General features: G+C 45.5%; 1 pseudogene; it reads left to right on the top strand.

Moving 5' to 3' along the window:
* LOC135528703 (endonuclease V-like) overlaps positions 1-10594 on the top strand; it is a 36049-nt pseudogene extending 25455 nt beyond the window's left edge.
* The last annotated feature ends 9245 nt before the right edge of the window (positions 10595-19839 follow it).

The raw sequence follows: 19839 nt of genomic DNA, 5'->3' as shown, positions 1-19839 counted from the left end.
CTGCAGACTGGGTAACAACGTTAGTAGTCCTGCAGACTAGGTAACAACGTTAGTAGTCCTGCAGACTGGGTAACAACGTTAATAGTCCTGCAGACTAGGTAACAGCGTTAATAGTGGGTAACAACGTTAATAGTCCTGCAGACTGGGTAACAACGTTAATAGTCCTGCAGACTGGGTAACAACGTTAATAGTCCTGCAGACTGGGTAACAACGTTAATAGTCCTGCAGACTGGGTAACAACGTTAATAGTCCTGCAGACTGGGGGTACGGGTAACAACGTTAATAGTCCTGCAGACTGGGTAAACGTTAATAGTCCTGCAGACTGGGTAACAACGTTAATAGTCCTGCAGACTGGGTAACAACGTTAATAGTCCTGTAGACTGGGTAACAACGTTAATAGTCCTGTAGACTGGGTAACAACGTTAATAGTCCTGCAGACTGGGTAACAACGTTAATAGTCCTGCAGACTGGGTAACAACGTTAATACTGGGTAACAACGTTAATAGTCCTGCAGACTGGGTAACAACGTTAATAGTCCTGCAGACTGTTAATAGTCCTGTAACTGGGTAAACGTTAATAGTCCTGCAGACTGGGTAACAACGTTAATATGCAGACTGGGTCCTGTTAAGTCCTGCAGGGTAACAACGTTAATAGTCCTGCAGACTGGGTAACAACGTTAATAATAGTCCTGTAGACTGGGTAACAACGTTAATAGTCCTGCAGACTGGGTAACAACGTTAATAGTCCTGCAGACTGGGGGTTAATAGTCCTGTAGACTGGGTAACAGCGTTAATAGTCCTGCAGACTGGGTAACAACGTTAATAGTCCTGCAGACTGGGTAACAGCGTTAATAGTCCTGCAGACTGGGTATCAACGTTAATAGTCCTGCAGACTGGGTATCAACGTTAATAGTCCTGCAGACTGGGTATCAACGTTAATAGTCCTGCAGACTGCAACGGTAATAGTCGTTAATAGTCCTGCAGACTGGGCAGACTGGGTAACAACGTTAATAGTCCTAGACTGGGTAGTCCGTTAATAGTCCTGCAGACTGGGTAACGTTAATAGTCCTAATAGTCCTGCAGACTGGGACGTTAATAGTCCTGTAGACTGGGTAACGTTAATAGTCCTGCAGACTGGGTAACAACGTTAATAGTCCTGCAGACTGGGTAACAACGTCCTAATAGTCCTGCAGACTGGGTAACAACGTTAATAGTCCTGCAGACTGGGTAACACGTTAACGTTAATAGTCCTGCAGACTGGGTAACGTTAATAGTCCTGCAGACTGGGTAACAACGTTAATAGTCCTGCAGACTGGGTAACAACGTTAATAGTCCTGCAGACTGGGTAACAACGTTAATAGTCCTGCCGACTGGGTAACAACGTTAATAGTGCCGAGACCGGGTAACAACGTTAATAGTCCTGCAGACGGGTAAGTCCTGCAACGTTAATAGTCCTGCCGACCGGGTAACAACGTTAATAGTCCTGCAGACTGGGTAACAACGTTAATAGTCCTGCCGACTGGGTAACAGACTGGGTAACAACGTTAATAGTCCTGCCAGACTGGGTAACAGCGTTAATAGTCCTGCCGACCGGGTAACAACGTTAATAGTCCTGCAGACTGGGTAACAACGTTAATAGTCCTGCAGACTGTAACAACGTTAATAACGATGGGTATCAACGTTAATATACTGGGTCCGTTAATAGTCCTGCAGACTGGGTAACAACGTTAATAGTCCTGCAGACTGGGTAACAACGTTAATAGTCCTGCAGACTGGGTAACAACGTTAATAGTCCTGCAGACTGGGTAACAACGAGTCCTGCCGACCGGGTAACAACTGGGTAACAACGTTAATAGTCCTGCAGACTGGGTAACAACGTTAATAGTCCTGCAGACTGGGTAACAACGTTAATAGTCCTGCAGACTGGGTAACAACGTTAATAGTCCTGCAGACTGGGTAACAACGTTAATAGTCCTGCCGACCGGGTAACGTTAGTCCTGCCGACGGGTAACAACGTTAATAGTCCTGCAGACTGGGTAACAACGTTAATAGTCCTGCAGACTGGGTAACAACGTTAATAGTCCTGCAGACTGGGTAACAACGTTAATAGTCCTGCAGACTGGGTAACAACGTTAATAGTCCTGCCGACTGGGTAGTCCTGCAGACTGGGTAAACGTTAATAGTCCTGCAGACTGGGTAACAACGTTAATAGTCCTGCAGACTGGGTAACAACGTTAATAGTCCTGCAGACTGGGTAACAACGTTAATAGTCCTGCAGACTGGGTAACAACGTTAATAGTCCTTAATAGTCCTGCCAGACTGCGTTAATAACAACGTTAATAGTCCGTTAATGTAGACTGGGTAACAACGTTAATAGTCCCTGCAGACTGGGTAACAACGTTAATAGTCCTGCCATGACCGGGTAACAACTAGGGTAACAACGTTAATAGTCCTGCAGACTGGGTAACAACGTTAATAGTCCTGCAGACTGGGTAACAACGTTAATAGTCCTCCTGGGTAACAACGTTAGAGTCCTGGGTAACAACGTTAATAGTCCTGCAGACTGGGTAACAACGTTAATAGTCCTGCAGACTGGGTAACAACGTTAATAGTCCTGCAGACTGGGGTAACAACGTTAATAGTCCTGCGTTAATAGACTGGGTAACAACGTTAATAGTCCTGCAGACTGGGTAACAACGTTAATAGTCCTGCAGACAACTTTAATAGTCCTGCCGACTGGGTGGCGTTAATACAGTTAATAGTCCTGTAGGGTAACAGCGTTAATAGTCCTGCAGACTGGGTAAGACTGGGTAACAAGCGTTAATAGTCCTAACAACGTTAATAGTCCTGTAGACTGGGTAACAACGTTAATAGTCCTGCAGACTGGGTAACAACGTTAATAGTCCTGTAACAGACTGGGTAACAACGTTAATAGTCCTGCCGGGTAACAACGTTAATAGACAGACTGGGTAACAACGTTAATAGTCCTGCCGACCGGGTAACAACGTTAATAGTCCTGCCGACTGGGTAACAACGTTAATAGTCCTGCAGACTGGGTAACAACGTTAATAGTCCTGCCGACCGGGTAACAACGTTAATAGTCCTGCCGACCGGGTAACAACGTTAATAGTCCTGTTAATAGTCCTAGACCGGGTAACAACGTTAAGACTGGGTAACAACGTTAATAGTCCTGCAGACTGGGTAACAACGTTAATAGTCCTGCAGACTGGGTAACAACGTTAATAGTCCTGCAGACTGGGTAACAACGTTAATAGTCCTGCAGACTGGGTAACAACGTTAATAGTCCTGCAGACTGGGTTAATAGTCCTGCAGACTGGGTAACGTTAATAGTCCTGCAGACTGGGTAACAACGTTAATAGTCCTGCAGACGGTAACAACGTTAATAGTCCTGCAGACTGGGTAACAACGTTAGTAGTCCTGCAGACTAGGTAACAACGTTAGTAGTCCTGCAGACTAGGTAACAACGTTAGTAGTCCTGCAGACTAGGTAACAACGTTAGTAGTCCTGCAGACTAGGTAACAACGTTAATAGTCCTGCAGACTGGGTAACAATGTTAATAGTCCTGCCGACCGGGTAACAACGTTAATAGTCCTGCCGACCGGGTAACAACGTTAATAGTCCTGCAGACTGGGTAACAACGTTAATAGTCCTGCAGACTGGGTAACAACGTTAATAGTCCTGCAGACTGGGTAACAACGTTAATAGTCCTGCAGACTAGGTAACAACGTTAATAGTCCTGCAGACTGTAACAACGTTAATAGTCCTGCCGACCGGGTAACAACGTTAATAGTCCTGGTAACAACGTTAATAGTCCTGCAGACTGGGTAACAACGGTTAATAGTCCTGCCGACCGGGTAACAACGTTAATAGTCAGACTGGGTAACAACGTTAATAGTCCTGTAGACCGGGTAACAACGTTAATAGGCCAGACTGGGTAACAACGCGTTAATAGTCCTGTAGACTGGGTAACAACGTTAATAGTCCTGCAGACTGGGTAACGTTAATAGTCCTGCAGACTGGGTAACAACGTTAATAGTCCTGCAGACTGGGTAACAACGTTAATAGTCCTGCAGACTGGGTAACAACGGGTTAATAGTCCTGCAGACTGGGTAACAACGTTAATAGTCCTCCTGCGTTAGAGTCCTGACCGGGTAACAACGTTAATAGTCCTGCAGACTGGGTAACAGAGTCCTGCAGACTGGGTAACAACGTTAATAGTCCTGCAGACTGGGTAACAACGTTAATAGTCCTGCAGACTGGGTAACAACGTTAATAGTCCTGCAGACTGGGTAACAACGTTAATAGTCCTGTAGACTGGGACTGGTTAATAGTCCTAGACTGGGTAACAACGTTAATAGTCCTGCAGACTGGGTAACAACGTTAATAGTCCTGCAGACTGGGTAACAACGTTAATAGTCCTGCAGACTGGGTAACAACGTTAATAGTCCTGCAGACTGGGTAACAACGTTAATAGTCCTGCAGACTGGGTAACAACGTTAATAGTCCTGCAGACTGGGTAACAACGTTAATAGTCCTGCAGACTGGGTAACAACGTTAATAGTCCTGCAGACTGGGTAACAACGTTAATAGTCCTGCAGACTGGGTCCGTTAATAGTCCTGCAGACTGGGTAACAACGTTAATAGTCCTGCAGACTGGGTAACAACGTTAATAGTCCTGCAGACTGGTTAATAGTAGACAACGTTAATAGTCCTGCCGAGTCCTGGGTAACGTTAAAGACGTTAATAGTCCTGCCGACTGGGTAACAACGTTAATAGTCCTGTAGACTGGGTAAGCGTTAATAGTCCTGCAGACTGGGTAACAACGTTAATAGTCCTGCAGACTGTTAATAGGTACTGGGTAACAACGTTAATAGTCCTGCAGACTGGGTAACAACGTTAATAGTCCTGCAGACTGGGTAACAACGTTAATAGTCCTGTAGACTGGGTAACAGCGTTAATAGTCCTGCAGACTGGGTAACAACTTTAATAGTCCTGCAGACTGGGTAACAGCGTTAATAGTCCTGCAGACTGGGTATCAACGTTAATAGTCCTGCCGACCGGGTAGTTAATAGTCCTGCAGACTGGGTAACAACGTTAATAGTCCTGCAGACTGGGTAACAACGTTAATAGTCCTGCAGACTGGGTATCAACGTTAATAGTCCTGCCGACTGGGTAACAACGCGTTAATAGTCCTGTTAATAGTCCTGCCCGACCGGGACCGGGTAACGAACGGGTAACAACGTTAATAGTCCTGCCGACCGGGTAACAACGTTAATAGTCCTGCCGACCGGGTAACAACGTTAATAGTCCTGCCGACCGGGTAACAACGTTAATAGTCCTGCCGACCGGGTAACAACGTTAATAGTCCTGCCGACCGGGTAACAACGTTAATAGGATAGACTGGTGAAAAACGCCTAAAACAAACAATGACTCGCTGCTCTAGTGAGGTAGTCGTTCTATTCAACAGCAAATATGAACATTTTCCTCGGGAGTGTAAATGTCATGATTCTGGTAGGAGTTCACAACTACAGTCGGAGCTCCACTCTGGTTGGCCGTTCTAGTTCTACCATAACTCTATGCCTATATCTGCTCTGCTCATCACACCTGCCCTGTAACATTGTGTTTCCCGCGGCCCTGAGAGCCCTGAGGTGAGATACTCATCCATTACTCTGCTCTGCATCCGAATCAACAGGAAATGCTGCTCCCCAGGTTGTTGCCGTAACAAATGGAATTTCGAAGTGAGCGATTGTTGGAGGCAGCGTTAGCGCTGGGCCGGGGTGGGTCTTTGTAGACAGAGGTAAAGGGATGCTGATGGTTGTTTTCTGTGCCAGTGTCCCCGCTGGGACTCTGGCGTCTGTGTTTGTTTAAAGGGAAGGCTTTAATCTGTGTTTTGTGTTTTTGTGGGCGTCTCTCTCTTCCTACTGCAGCAGCTACACACACAGTCTACGTACAGAAACTCTTGCCTATTGTGTCTCTCTCACTCTTTTTGTCAATGTTTGTGTGTGTGTCTGTGTGGGTGCGCATGTCTGTCACATTTCTCAGCATATGTCTGTCTCTCTCCCTTTCTCTCTCTCTCTTTCTCTCCCCCCTCAAATCTATTGCTGTCCTTCCCTCGCCCTCTCTCTCCCCTCTCCTTTGAATAATTCAACCCCCACAGAGCTTTGGGTTTCTGTCTGTTGACACTGACACATTAACAACACCCACCCACCAAAACAAACCCAAACACATTGTCTACTGCAGACCTGGGTTCAAACCCAAACACATTCAGTCTACTGCAGACCTGTGATCAAACACATTCAGTCTACTGCAGACCTGGGTCCAAATACATTCAATCTACTGCAGACCTGTGATCAAACACATTCAGTCTACTGCAGACTTGGGTTCAAACCCAAACACATTCAGTCTACTGCAGACCTGTGATCAAACACATTCAGTCTACTGCAGACCTGGGTCCAAACACATTCAGTCTACTGCAGACCTGGGATCCAAACACATTCAGTCTACTGCAGACCTGTGATCAAACACATTCAGTCTACTGCAGACCTGTGATCAAACCAAAACACATTCAGTCTACTGCAGACCTGGGTACAAATCCAAACACATTCAGTCTACTGCAGACCTGGGTTCAAACCCAAACACATTCAGTCTACTGCAGACCTGTGATCAAACACATTCAGTCTACTGCAGACCTGGGTCCAAACACATTCAATCTACTGCAGACCTGTGATCAAACACATTCAGTCTACTGCAGACCTGGGTTCAAACCAAAACACATTCAGTCTACTGCAGACCTGGGTACAAACCAAATCCAAACACATTCAGTCTACTGCAGACCTGGGTTCAAACCAAAACACATTCAGTCTACTGCAGACCTGGGTTCAAACCAAAACACATTCAGTCTACTGCAGACCTGGGTTCAAACCCCAACATATTCAGTCTACTGCAGACCTGGGTTCAAACCCCAACATATTCAGTCTACTGCAGACCTGGGTACAAACCAAAACACATTCAGTCTACTGCAGACCTGGGTTCAAGACCTGTGATCAAAACAAAGTCTACTGTAGACCTGGGTTCAAACCCCAACATATTCAGTCTACTGCCGACCTGGGTTCAAACCCCAACATATTCAGTCTACTGCAGACCTGGGTTCAAACCCCAACATATTCAGTCTACTGTAGACCTGGGTACAAACCAAAACACATTCAGTCTACTGCCAACCTGGGTTCAAACCCCAACATATTCAGTCTACTGCCGACCTGGGTTCAAACCCCAACATATTCAGTCTACTGCCGACCTGGGTTCAAACCCCAACATATTCAGTCTACTGCAGACCTGGGTTCAATCCCCAACATATTCAGTCTACTGCAGACCTGGGTACAAACCCGAACACATTCAGTCTACTGCAGACCTGGGTACAAACCAAAACACATTCAGTCTACTGCCGACCTGGGTTCAAACACTCCTGCCTGGAGTGTCAGATGGGCGAGAATAATTTTCTTGGGCTATTCTATTGGTCCATTGATCCAGGCAAGCTCAATCAAGCTCAACTTTGAAATGATTTCAAATAGTATTTGAACCCAGGTCCTGTATCCAGTACATTTGATCTCATCTCCTCTATGGAAACAAATGACAGTGCAGACGCAGAAAACACACAATGCAGGAGAGAGGCTAGACACTAACTATGAGGAATTACACCAGCAGAGTCATCAAACTAACTGCTGTCCTCTTCCTGCTGTGTTATCGTGGATGGGGATTGAATGCAACAAATGCATCTCACTTAAGGTGGTTAGTGTGCTTAGTGCATGCCACGTGTTCTACTGTAGCGGGTGATCAGGGTGTACGGTAAGATTTCTTGACAAAGGCTCGGAGATGTGATTCAACATTTTTGTTACTAACGCACCTTATACCACCCACCACTGCGACCTGTATGCTCTAGTCGGCTGGCCCTCGCTACATATTAGTCGCCAGGCCCACTGGCTCCAGGTCATCTACAAGTCTGTGCTAGGTAAAGCTCCGCCTTATCTCAGTTCACTGGTCACGATGGCAACACCCACCCGTAACACGTGCTCCAGCAGGTGTATCTCAATGATCATCCCTAAAGCCAACACCTCATTTGGCCGCCTTTCGTTCCAGTTCTCTGCTGCCTGTGACTGGAACGAATTGCAAAAATCGCTGAAGTTGGAGACTTTTATCTCCCTCACCAACTTCAAACATCTGCTATCTGAGCAGCTAACCGATCGCTGCAGCTGTACATAGTCTATCGGTAAATAGCCCACCCAATTTTACCTACCTCATTCCCATACTGTTTTTATTTATTTACTTTTCTGCTCTTTTGCACACCAGTATCTCTACCTGCACATGACCATCTGATCATTTATCACTCCAGTGTTAATCTGCAAATTGTAATTATTCGCCTACCTCCTCATGCCTTTTGCACACAATGTATATAGACTCTCTTTTTTTCTACTGTGTTATTGACTTGTTAATTGTTTACTCCATGTGTAACTCTGTGTTGTCTGTTCACACTGCTATGCTTTATCTTGGCCAGGTCGCAGTTGCAAATGAGAACTTGTTCTCAACTAGCCTACCTGGTTAAATAAAGGTGAAATAAATAAATAAATAAAACATTTGACTCTTTACTCAAGCGCACCATGCTCAAATATACCGTGTCCAGCTACGGTCTTACCAGGGATTTGAACTAGCCTACACGCTACACAACTTGCGTTTTACCCCTGAGCAAGTATCACCAATTAATATTTTGTCATGTGTGAAATATTGCCGAAATAGTTCATATAATAATAAGGCAGAAAGAAATAAGTTACTTTGAACGATTTCACTCTGCAGGTGTGCTTTCTATCCCTCGGCGGAGGTGATACTACTGCAGCATTAAACGGTGCTGCTTGTTGAAGCCCTCAGGTTTTCTAAATGTTAATATATTTCTGTTTGACATTTTCAGCTTGAACCAGAAACCCAGTCCCACTGGAGTAGGGAGAGGGGTGGAGGGAGGAAGAGGAAGAGAGGGATGGAGAGGAAGAGAGGGATAGTGTAGCCAGACAAACTGCTGTAGGGCTGCAGGGGGAAAGCAATAGCCGTGCCTCAGGCCAGTGGAAGGAGGCCAGGGCACAGAGTTAGAGTTAGCGAGAGAGTGTGTGCGTGCATGCATGCATGCCGCGTGTGTGTGCGTAAACATGTCTGCATGTGTGTGAGTGTGCGTGCGGGCATGCATATGTACATGTTTGTGTGAAATGGTGCCAGTGCCACAGCTGAGCTGTCCTGTGCCCAGTGGAAGAGCCCTACGGGTGACAACGGGAGACTGGTGGACAAAGCTCAGATCCCTTCATTTCTGTTGCCACTACCTTATCTACCTTCTCCCTCTGTCAACCACACGCCCATGCATCACCCACATCTCTCTTTCTCTGTCTCGCTTTCATTTCTCTCTCTCTCCTTGTCTTTTGCTCCCTCCATTCTCTCTCTCTCCTTGTCTTTTGCTCCTTCCATTCTCTCCAACTCCCATCCAAAGCGGTGGCAAATCAGCCGAGTGTTGTCTCTGTGCTTCGCTGAGTGCTATGGGAAGTTATGATAATGAGGAAGTTGGGACCCAGCTGTTATTTCTGCGTGCGCCACGCCACGCCAACAGCTACGGGAGCAGACTCCAGATGAATCGAAGTTTGACACGGGTCTTATATGATGTTTTTGGGGGGGTGTTTTAAGATCTGTTTGAGTGCCTGTTCACCACGGTTGTGAAGTTTTTCTGTGTGTGTCTGTGCACAGTGTCTGTCTATGTGCCAGTGTGTGTGTGTACACATGTTTTCATGCGGGTGCTGGGTAATTCAGGGGCTTCAGCTGCAAATGGAATGACTCGGGTCATTGCTGATTGACAGAGAGAGAAGAAAAATCCCCAGTGGAATTCACACTGACGGTTCTCATTAAGGTAACTGACACTTGGGCTTTTACCAAGGCCACACATTCATTACCAAACACGTTCTAAACCCCCGTTCATTCTAAATCCTCATACTTACCTTATACCATCCATGACTTACAGCTAATGCACAACCACACACACACACATACGCATAGAAACACACACGCATACACTTACAGCCAAGCACAACCACACACGCACAAACAAATCTCACACACACACACATTCCACTTACTGAGTCACGTAGCAAGAACAAAGGCAGGTCGGAAATCAAATAAACATTTGTAGATGAGTTTTTAAAGCAATTTGATGGATGAATTGTTGGCATTGTCATGTCGAGATGAAGCATGCAGCAAATCTTTGTGAGGGTGTTCTTGTTGATTTGTTTTTTGGCTGCTTTTTTTCTAATCCTATGCAGAGGAGGACGGGGGGATTCTAAGTTGAGAGGTGTAGTGTCATTACTCAAACATTCAAGGAGATATTGCAGAATACACAGGTGTGCGGTTTTATGACGGGTTTTAAGACCGAGGCCTAATCGGTGTTGTTGACGGCAGCAGAAGTTAACCCCTCTGCTATCTTTTTGGGATTGCAGACGGACATGCGCTCCAGAGAGTACCTGCGTGTCCACTTCCCAACTGCTGCAGACACCTGAGCATAGAGGAGATGGGTAGGTGTTTCAGCAGACACACACACACACACACACAGGTAAAGCACTCATTGCAGGCATTTGCCATGGCTTACAAATACTAACACTTTTGCAGTCCCCAATGCTGTGGAGGGAGATAAAACACAATCCCATTTCAAACAGATATATTGCTGGTATTGATGTGTCTCCCTTTCTCTGTCTCTCTCTCTGTCTCTCTCTCTGTCTCTCTCTCTGTCTCTCTCTCTGTCTCTCTGTCTCTCTGACTCTGTCTCTCTCTCTCTGTCTCTCTCTCTGTCTCTCTCTCCTCTGTCTCTCTCTGTCTCTCTCTGTCTCTCTCTCTTTCTCTGTCCCCTTCTGTCGCTCTCTCTGCACTCTTTGGATCTGTGCCAGGCTGCCAGCCCAGTGCTGAGCCCTTAATGTCCTTACAGAGGGTAAACCAGGCACTAGTGGTTTCCCAGGACAGCCTCTCCAGGTGGAGGGGTGGGAGGTGAGCCAGTGGGACCACCTTGGGTTGAGCTCGGGAGGGAGTGAGGGAGGGAGGGAGGGAAGGAAGAAAAGGGGGTGTGAGGCAGTGGCGGTTTGTGCCGTTCAAGATTAGGGAGAGGATGTAGGTGCACAGGTTCGTGAGACAAATTGGAGTAATCAATGTGGCAGACAGTGACTCATTTAATACCACCGTGCACACTCTTGACTGCATCTACCTGATCTGGGGTGTAATCATTAGTCCAAACAGTTTGCAACTTAAACAAGAGTATCTTTTGGACAAATGTAGGTAGGTCCCTCCCTGTTTCATTCCATTTGCGTTAGTTGAAGAAACATTTTGCAACAGAATCTGTGGAATAAATACATCCTGATCACCTGCACACACAGTTCACTTTCATTGCAGCCACATACAGCATCATCACTTTGCTCATTGTATAATTCCTTCTAACGTCTACATGCTCTCCTCATCTCACCTTTTCCCTTTGCTTGTGGACTTCAGTGCACAACACAACAGCTGTCTGTGACCAGGTGCAAAAACCTCTCCAAGCCAAACCTTCATACCTCTAACCGATAGACAGCCTACATCATTGTCACTTTATTAACGTTATAGTTAACAAACTAGACCTAAAGTGTTTATAAACTCACAATCCAATCCATGTGTACAATCATGCATTACAGTGTATGTACAGCAAGCAGTTTAGCAGTTACACCGGTGAACCCCGGTGGCAATAAATAATCAAAACCAAAAGCTTACCTTGACTTGGAAGAGTTGCATTGTTGGATAGCCTTAGCCAGCTAGCTAACATAAATAGCATTTCTCTGAGTCAGGTTGTTGAGTAGGCTAAATTAGCTGCATTAGCTAACAAAGTGGAAGGTAAACTAACAAAAAAATATAGCTAGCTCTCTCTCTGCTGCTTCTCCTTAATTTTTGACCAAGCTAATTTGTTCAAAACTTTAACTATTGTCTTTCTCTCTCTTTAAGTCAACTCACCACATTTCATGCACTACAGTGCTAGCTTGCTGTAGCTTATGCTTTCAGTACTAGATTAATTCTCTGATCCTTTGATTGGATGGAGAAGATATTAGTTAGTACTGCAAGAGCTCTGATAGGTTGGAGGACGTCCTCCGGAAGTTGACATAATTACTGTGTAAGTCTATGGAATGGGTTGAGAACCATGAGCCTCCAAGGTTTTGTATTGAAATCAATGTTCCCAGAGGAGGATGGAAACTTGCTGTCCTCCGACTATGGTTCTAACCTAGAGTGCTGTTGAAGGCTACTGTAGACCCTCATTGCATAACAGTAAGTTTTAGTCAGTTATTTGGTGATGTGAATATATTTAGTATATTCAAGTATAAAAAAAGTGTAACTTTCTTTTAAATGTTTCACTATTTTTATGAAATTCACTGAGTAGGATGATCCTCCTCTGAGGAGGAGCCACTGGTGTGAGGTGAGAGCTCCTCGGATGGAGCGAGGGAGAGGGGGAAGAAAGAAGGATGGAAGGCTAAGGCAGCCTTAGATCCAGAGATCATCCTCCCAGACAACAGCCAGTCTCCCATCATCAAAGCTCTAGCGCTTCAAGAGTCGTATGAGGATACAAAGGATGTACGCATGCCCAGTTACAGTACAGTAGGCATGGATACGTGGCACGCGCACACATACAGATACACATAGAGACGTGCACACTCTTGCTTAGTCACGTACACACACACACACAGAGATGCATGCATCCACTGGACACACACACACACACATTTTAAATGCAGCCCGTATTCTGACATTCCAAAGTTATCCCCCTTTGAACTCCCCCATGGCGGGAGCGATGCTCTCTCTCACCCCTCGTCCTCTTTTGATCATTCTCTCAACAAAGGGAAAAGAGACAGGAAGGTTTTTGCTGAGTGAGCAAGGCTGCCCCTCTCTGAATCTCCAGGCTTTAACTCCCTTATCTCCCCTCACGCCCTTCCACTTAAAAACCTCTGTGGATCAGCTATGCAGGGCAGATATTTTCCGTCCTCTGTACTACTGTAATGGGACTTTCCCCAGCCCAGAAGTCGAGCACAGAACCTCTGGTTCTGGCACTGTTCTGATGAGGGCTGGATTGTGCTCAACCCCTCTTACTGTACAGTATGCTACTGTCTCCGACATGGTGGGTAACGAGAAAATAGGGAGGATTTGGTGCGTCATGGATCAGTAGTGGTTTCTAGCAGTGGCAATATGGTTAGGGTTTCGTGCTTCCTGTTGCTTTATTCATCAGTGGAGGCCTCTGTCTTGTGAAGTTTATCCCATACCATTTCTCTACAAACAGGGATGGTGGGTAATCTTACTCTTCAAGGGCCAGTATAAGCGCAGGCTTTTAAATACTTGGTACGATTAACCCTGCACTGTAGCCTTCTTATAGAGCACAATGCTTCTCTGACTAAACTCTATCTCAATAGGGTCTCCAGGTTTAGATCAAAGTAATTCAAGAAAATTGATAATGGATACTTCTATGATTGCACTCCGGTACTCCACAGGTTTCTTGTAGGGGTTAGGCAGAGAATCGTCATGCTCCCTTCCCATAACCGGTCTCCCTTGAAGTCCACACTCTCTATCTCAATGGAATCCCATTACAGAAAATGTGCTCCTCTGGTAGATACCCAGAGCCTATCATCCCCTGGACCACTGGGTAGAGCTGGACTACCCATTCCTCTGTAAGCCTCTGGACTGTGAGCCTCCTGATGTCTCTCACAGCCCCCTCATAGCCCCCTGCAGGGCAAAGGGAATGAGCACCTCTCTCACTGACTCATGCTGGAGGGAGAGAAAGCGTGGCAGGAAAGCAATAGGATTCTGACAGAGAGAGAGAAGGGGATGAAAGATGGATCAGCAGGAGAGAAGATGAAGGGATCTGAGGGGAGGAGAGGGACGACAGGAGCGGAGATGGGGATGAGGAGCGAGGGAGAAATGGAGTACAGGAATTCAATGCAGATGGGAGAGAGTTATTGTAGTGGTTTGAGGTAGGTGTGTGCATTGTGCACCTGAGTTTAGCTTTTTCATCTACTTAAACTTTTACAAACAAGAACCCTGATTTTTTTTTTCTGATCATGTGACCCATCCGATGCGAAAAAACAACGTTTTCTATTGTATTTATCCTCCTTGATCACCACGGTAACATTACCGATAGTCCCTCACAGACCTGTACATCTCTTCCCTCCCAGAACTGATGGATGCTGCCCAATGCTGCGATTTCTTAACCAATCATTTCCCTCTATCCTCCTCCATTACCCCACCCTCTCCTCAGTCCTAACCAATAACTGGGGACCTCAGGTTAAACTAAATTAAATGAGTTGAAGTTTTCAATTAGGTTCATGCTGATATACACACTGCTGCCCTTTCCCACTGATCTCCAAAATGTCAGGGAAATGTTGTGGAGATGAATAGACTCGGCAGGGAGGAGGACAACTAATTAATAAGAAAACTTCTTGGTGAAAGTAGAGATTGTTTTGGATTATTTAAAGGCCAGTGCAGTCTAAAAATGAGCTTTTTTTCTGTGTTTCATATATTTTTCCACACTGTCATGTTGGAATAATACTGTGAAATTGTGAAAATTATGATAATGCCATTTTAGTGTAAGAGCTGTTTGAAAAGACCGCCTGAAATGTCTGCCATGGTGACTTCACCAGGTGGTAAATTAGTTAATAAACCAATAAGAAAGGGAGTTCCAAATCTCTCTGCCAATAACAGCTGGTTTTCAGTTTCCCCCTCCCCACCCAGACCACTCCCAGACAGTCCTAGCAACATTTTTGCTTGAGAAATTGCTCTTTGCTAGGAAGCTATTTTTGTTGATTTTTAACCATTATAATTGAAAACAATAAGGTATTTAATTGTTACCCAGAAATTGTTTGATGTTGAGATAAAAACTGCTGCATAGGACCTTTTAATGATAAAACACTGGCATGATGGTATATATGCTGACTTTGAATTTCCCCAGGGATTCAGATGCACAAATAAAATATGGTTCAGTGACAACACACCTTTTAATTAGACAAAAGTGTGTGCGTGTTTATGCGTGTTTATGCGTGTGTGTGCAAGTGTAGCGGACTGGAGTCGGTCATGGTTTCTCAGTGTCACGTGGTAGGCCTTCGACTTCCAGATCAGTGTCAGCCCTCAAGCCAAAAGGAAATGTCCTCTTGGTCCAAAGGTCAAGACGTTAGCTTCTCCCATCGGAGAACAGGGTTCAAATCTTGACAGTTACACGGATATTATTGTGCTTGTCTGATAAGGGCAAAAGGCGAGTGTTCTTTTTGATGTTGAAGCCGAAGACATGAGGGAGTTTGATCTCAGAATAGGAATAACCTGAAGGATACTCTCATCCTCTCTCATTTCCTCTCTCTCATCCTTCTTTTGTTTCTCCTGTTTCTCCTGTTTCTCTGTGCCTCTGTCTTATCTGCCGTCCTCACTTACATTTCTCTCATTTCTCCTCTTTCTTTCTCTCGGCTCTAACTCTCCTCTTTTCTCTCACTTTCTCTCTTCTCATTCTCTTTTTCTCTCCGTCTGCCCCATTTCTCTTTCTCTCTCCCTCCGTCCCCCCTCTGGTTATTTCCATCACCCCTCTGCCCCCTCCTCTCGTTCCCACCCCTCCCTCTATCTGAGGCCCATTGAGTATAGACTAGAGGCACAGTGTGCCAGAGGCAGCAGCAGGCATCTGGGTCCTTTCTGGCAGACACAGAGGGTTGGCAGGATACCCGGCGCCTGCCTCCATGCCTCTCTTCTCTTACTGCACAATCAAAGACACAAAAAGAGAGAGATGGGGAGGGAGGGGGAGTTGTCCATCTTTCCAACTATCCATCTCTTGCCTTTTCTACTACTACTCTGTCATCAATTTCCACCCGAATAGACAGAGGCGAAACACAGTGAATAAAAAGAGAGGGAGGGAGATGAGCATTTTGTACCGCAACCTGGAGAGGCGGGGAATCGGGGAATCGGGATGGGTGGGGGGGTGTAAGGGGAGAGAAGCCGATGCCAGCCAAATCATTGGGAGGAGACCCCCAATCTAGTATCTACCAGTCTGTCTGATGCGGCATAGTGGATCCGCAATCGTTTCCTCAAGCTTGGCCTCAGGAACGAAAAACCCCGTCATCCCTTTTCCCTTCCTCCTCCTCCTCCTTTCCCCCAGAACACCGGGCACTGCGCGAACCTCAGTCGTTGATGAATCGCTGCCACCTGCCTCCTTTCTCACAACCCGTCCCACGATAACAAGAACAATCGCTGAGCCCCCAGGAATGAGAGATGGATAGAGAGAGAGCGGAGGAATGTAGTGAAGAGGAGTGGCAGGTAGCCGAGCGGTTAAGAGCGTTGGGCCAGTAACCGAAAGGTTGCTGGTTTGAATCCCCGAGCCGACTAGGTGAAAAATCTGTCTGTGCCCTTGAGCAAGGCACTTAACCCTAATTGCTCGTGTAAGTCGCTCTGGATAAGAGTGTCTGCTAAATGACTAAAATGTAAATGTAAGGTGTGGAACAGTAAGGAGAGACAAGCGTAGAGAAAGTGTTTTTGAACAAACGGGAAGGGGTTCTGAGGGAATCGATGTGTGCAAAGGAAGTATAGCAGTGAGAGAGAAATAAAATAAAAGACAGACTGTTGTTGTGCTCCTCTGAATTGTTGACAATAGCTGCTTTTGTATCGGTTCAAGGTCAACACACCCACACACACACACACACACACACACACACACACACACACACACACACACACACACACACACACACACACACACACACACACACACACACACACACACACACACACACACACACACACACACACACACACATCAAAACACAGAAAGCCACTGGCATTGAGCATGAAACAGTTTACTCAGCAAGAGTAAAATAATTGTGAAACCCCACAGGCTGTGTGTTCACTCTTCATACTAAATGGACTCCCAACAGATGTTTTGCCTGTTTCCGGCTAGCTGGTGCACCGACACAAGTCAATGCAACCCAATAGGCATCTGCTTGAATTTGGGTCAAAAAGAACTTGTTTAAAACTCAGATGATTTTTCCCAGATTGGGCATGCTTTATTTTATGCTTTTCTTCATGTTGAGAGTTAGTGAATGTTTTTTATTTTGCATTGATTCTTGCTCTGAAATGTGTCAAAATTCTGACCCGTTGTGGCCTGGCTGGTGTAGAGGTAATGCCGCAGTCTCCTGCACACAAGTCTACGGTGTCGGCATGCGTTCAAATTCAGCCTACTGTCCTTTGACACGTCCTCCCTCTGTCTTTCCCCACTGTTATCCTCTCTCTGTTTTAATACAATCACAAAATACCTTCAAATCTGACCCTGAAATGGATCAATCAGAAGAAGTGATATATGCCCATGCCTGAGAACAATGAGGCTGTACTCTACATGTAGCAGATTGGAAACACAGTGTTGGAGATGTAGAGAGAGAGAGAGAGATGTGTTGATTAACGAATCGATAAGGGATGCCCTGTTCTCTTTCTCCAATAATACACCTTTCAGTTGTTGACCTTTCCTTCTGGTTCTGTCCATTCCAGAGGCGAGAGGAAGAGGCTCCTTGGGTCAGAAGCCAGAGGTCAGTCATAGTTTAGAATTGGCAAAAGTTCCTGTAGGTTTTCACCCAAAAGGAGAAAATAAAGATTCCAGAAGTTCTAACAAGAGTTTTATACGCAGCTGTTTGCCGCTGAACTTTCATGCCCTACTGTTCATCTAAAATAAAACGACAGTCAACAGTTGTGATCAGTCCAGAGAGCTGTTATTGATAGATGCCTTGGCAGAGAGGGGCTGACACAGGTGAACATCTGAGATGGATGGCCAAGGTGCCTGTTTGTTTTTTAAGAAAAGCGACTTTGTCTTCATGTGACCTTATTCTGTGGGCTTCTGTTACCAAATACTAGTGCTTTCTTTAGGTCTCAGGATAATAGTGATGATAAAGATATTGTAGCAATGATCACATATTATTCTATAATAATATGCTGTATTATGCTGCCATACATCTAAAGCCTTTATTAAAAGTATATTGTATGTAAATGCTAACTTATTTTTTAGTTTCAAAGGATTTTAAATGACTCATACATACTCTCTCGACTTTACTTTCAAATGTTGTTGGTCATGTACACATGGTTAGCAGGTGTTAATGTGAGTGTAGCGAAATGCTTGTGCTTCTAGTTCCAACAGTGCAGTAATATCTAACAAGTAATCTAACAATTCCCCAACAACTACCTAATACACACAAATCTAAAGGGGTGAATGAGAATATCTACATATAAATATATGGATGAGCGATGGCCAAGCGGCTGAGGCAAGGTGCAATAGATGGTATAAAATACAGTAAATACATGTGATATGAGTAATGTAAGATATGTAAACATTATTAAAGGGGCATTATTTAGAGTGGCATTGTTTAAAGTGACTAGTGATCCATTTATTAAAGGGGCCAGTGATTGGGTCTCAATGTAGGCAGCAGCCTCTCTAAGTTAGTGATTGCTGTTGAGCATTCTGATGGCCTGGCAATAGAAGCTGTTTTTCAATCTCTCTGTCTCAGCTTTGATGCACCTGTACTGACCTCGCCTTCTGGATGAAAGCAGGGTGAACAAGCAGTGGCTCGGGTGGTTGATGTCTTTCATCTTTTTGGCCTTCCTCTGACATCGGGTGCTGTAGGTGTCATGGAGTGCGGGTAGTTTGCCCCCGGTGATGCGTTGTGCAGACCGCACCACCCTCTGGAGAGCCTTGCGGTTGAGGGCGGTGCAGTTGCCGTACCAGGCTGTGATACAGCCCAACAGGATGCTCTATTGTGCATCTGTAAAAGTTTGTCAGTGATTTGGGTGACATGCCAAATTTCTTCAGGGATGACGGGGTTTTTCGTGGCTTCCGATTGGTTAGACCAGCGTTGAATGGTTCTCGTCACTGGTACATCCTGTTTGAGTTTCTGCCTATAAGATGGTACGAGCAAGATGGCGTCGTGGTCGGATTTGCCGAAGGGAGGGCGGGGAGGGCTTTGTATGCATCGCGGCGGTTGGAGTTGCAGTGGTCGAGAGTATTTCCCCTGCGTGTCGTGCAATCAATATGCTGATAGAATTTAGGTAGCCTTGTTCTCAAATTTGCTTTGTTAAAATCCACAGTTACAATAAATGCAGCCTCAGGATATATAGTTTACAGTTTACATAGTCCAGTGAAGTTCCTTGAGGGCCGTCTTGGTGTCTGCTTGAGGGGGAATGTACACAGTTGTGACTATAACTGACGAGAATTCTCTGGGTTGGTAAAATGGCCGGCATTTGATTGGAAGGAATTCTAGGTCGGGTGAGCAGATGGACTTGAGTTCCTGTATGTTGTTATGATTACACCATGAGTCGTTAATCATGAAGCATACACCCCCACCCTTCCTCTTCCCAGAGAGGTGTTTATCTATGTCGGCGCGGTGGCTGAACCGATTCCAACAACATATCCCAAGAGAGCCATGTTTCCATGAAACAGAGAATGTTACAATCTCCGATGTCTCTCTGGATGGCAAACCTTGCTCTATTTTTTTCTGCCTCTGTTCAGGTGTGAAGTGCCAACACCTGCCTCTGCCTCTCCTTCCACTGTGAGCACACCTTGCTCTAAAATGGAAAATCAATTGGGCTTCTATGGGCAAATCGATGCAGGCTGATTTGTTGCAATATGGACAAATCAGCTTTGAGATGGGAGAGGAGATGCATCATGGGATGCATTTTTAGATTTTACATTAGGCAGAGAGGAACTGATTGAGGTCCAGGCATTCCTTTTGATTTCAGTCAC

Source organism: Oncorhynchus masou, chromosome 5 (assembly GCF_036934945.1).
Source record: "Oncorhynchus masou masou isolate Uvic2021 chromosome 5, UVic_Omas_1.1, whole genome shotgun sequence".
In the NCBI taxonomy this organism is placed as follows: domain Eukaryota; kingdom Metazoa; phylum Chordata; class Actinopteri; order Salmoniformes; family Salmonidae; genus Oncorhynchus; species Oncorhynchus masou.
Note: the sequence above shows the minus strand (reverse complement) of the source record. Positions and strands in the feature narration are given on the sequence as shown.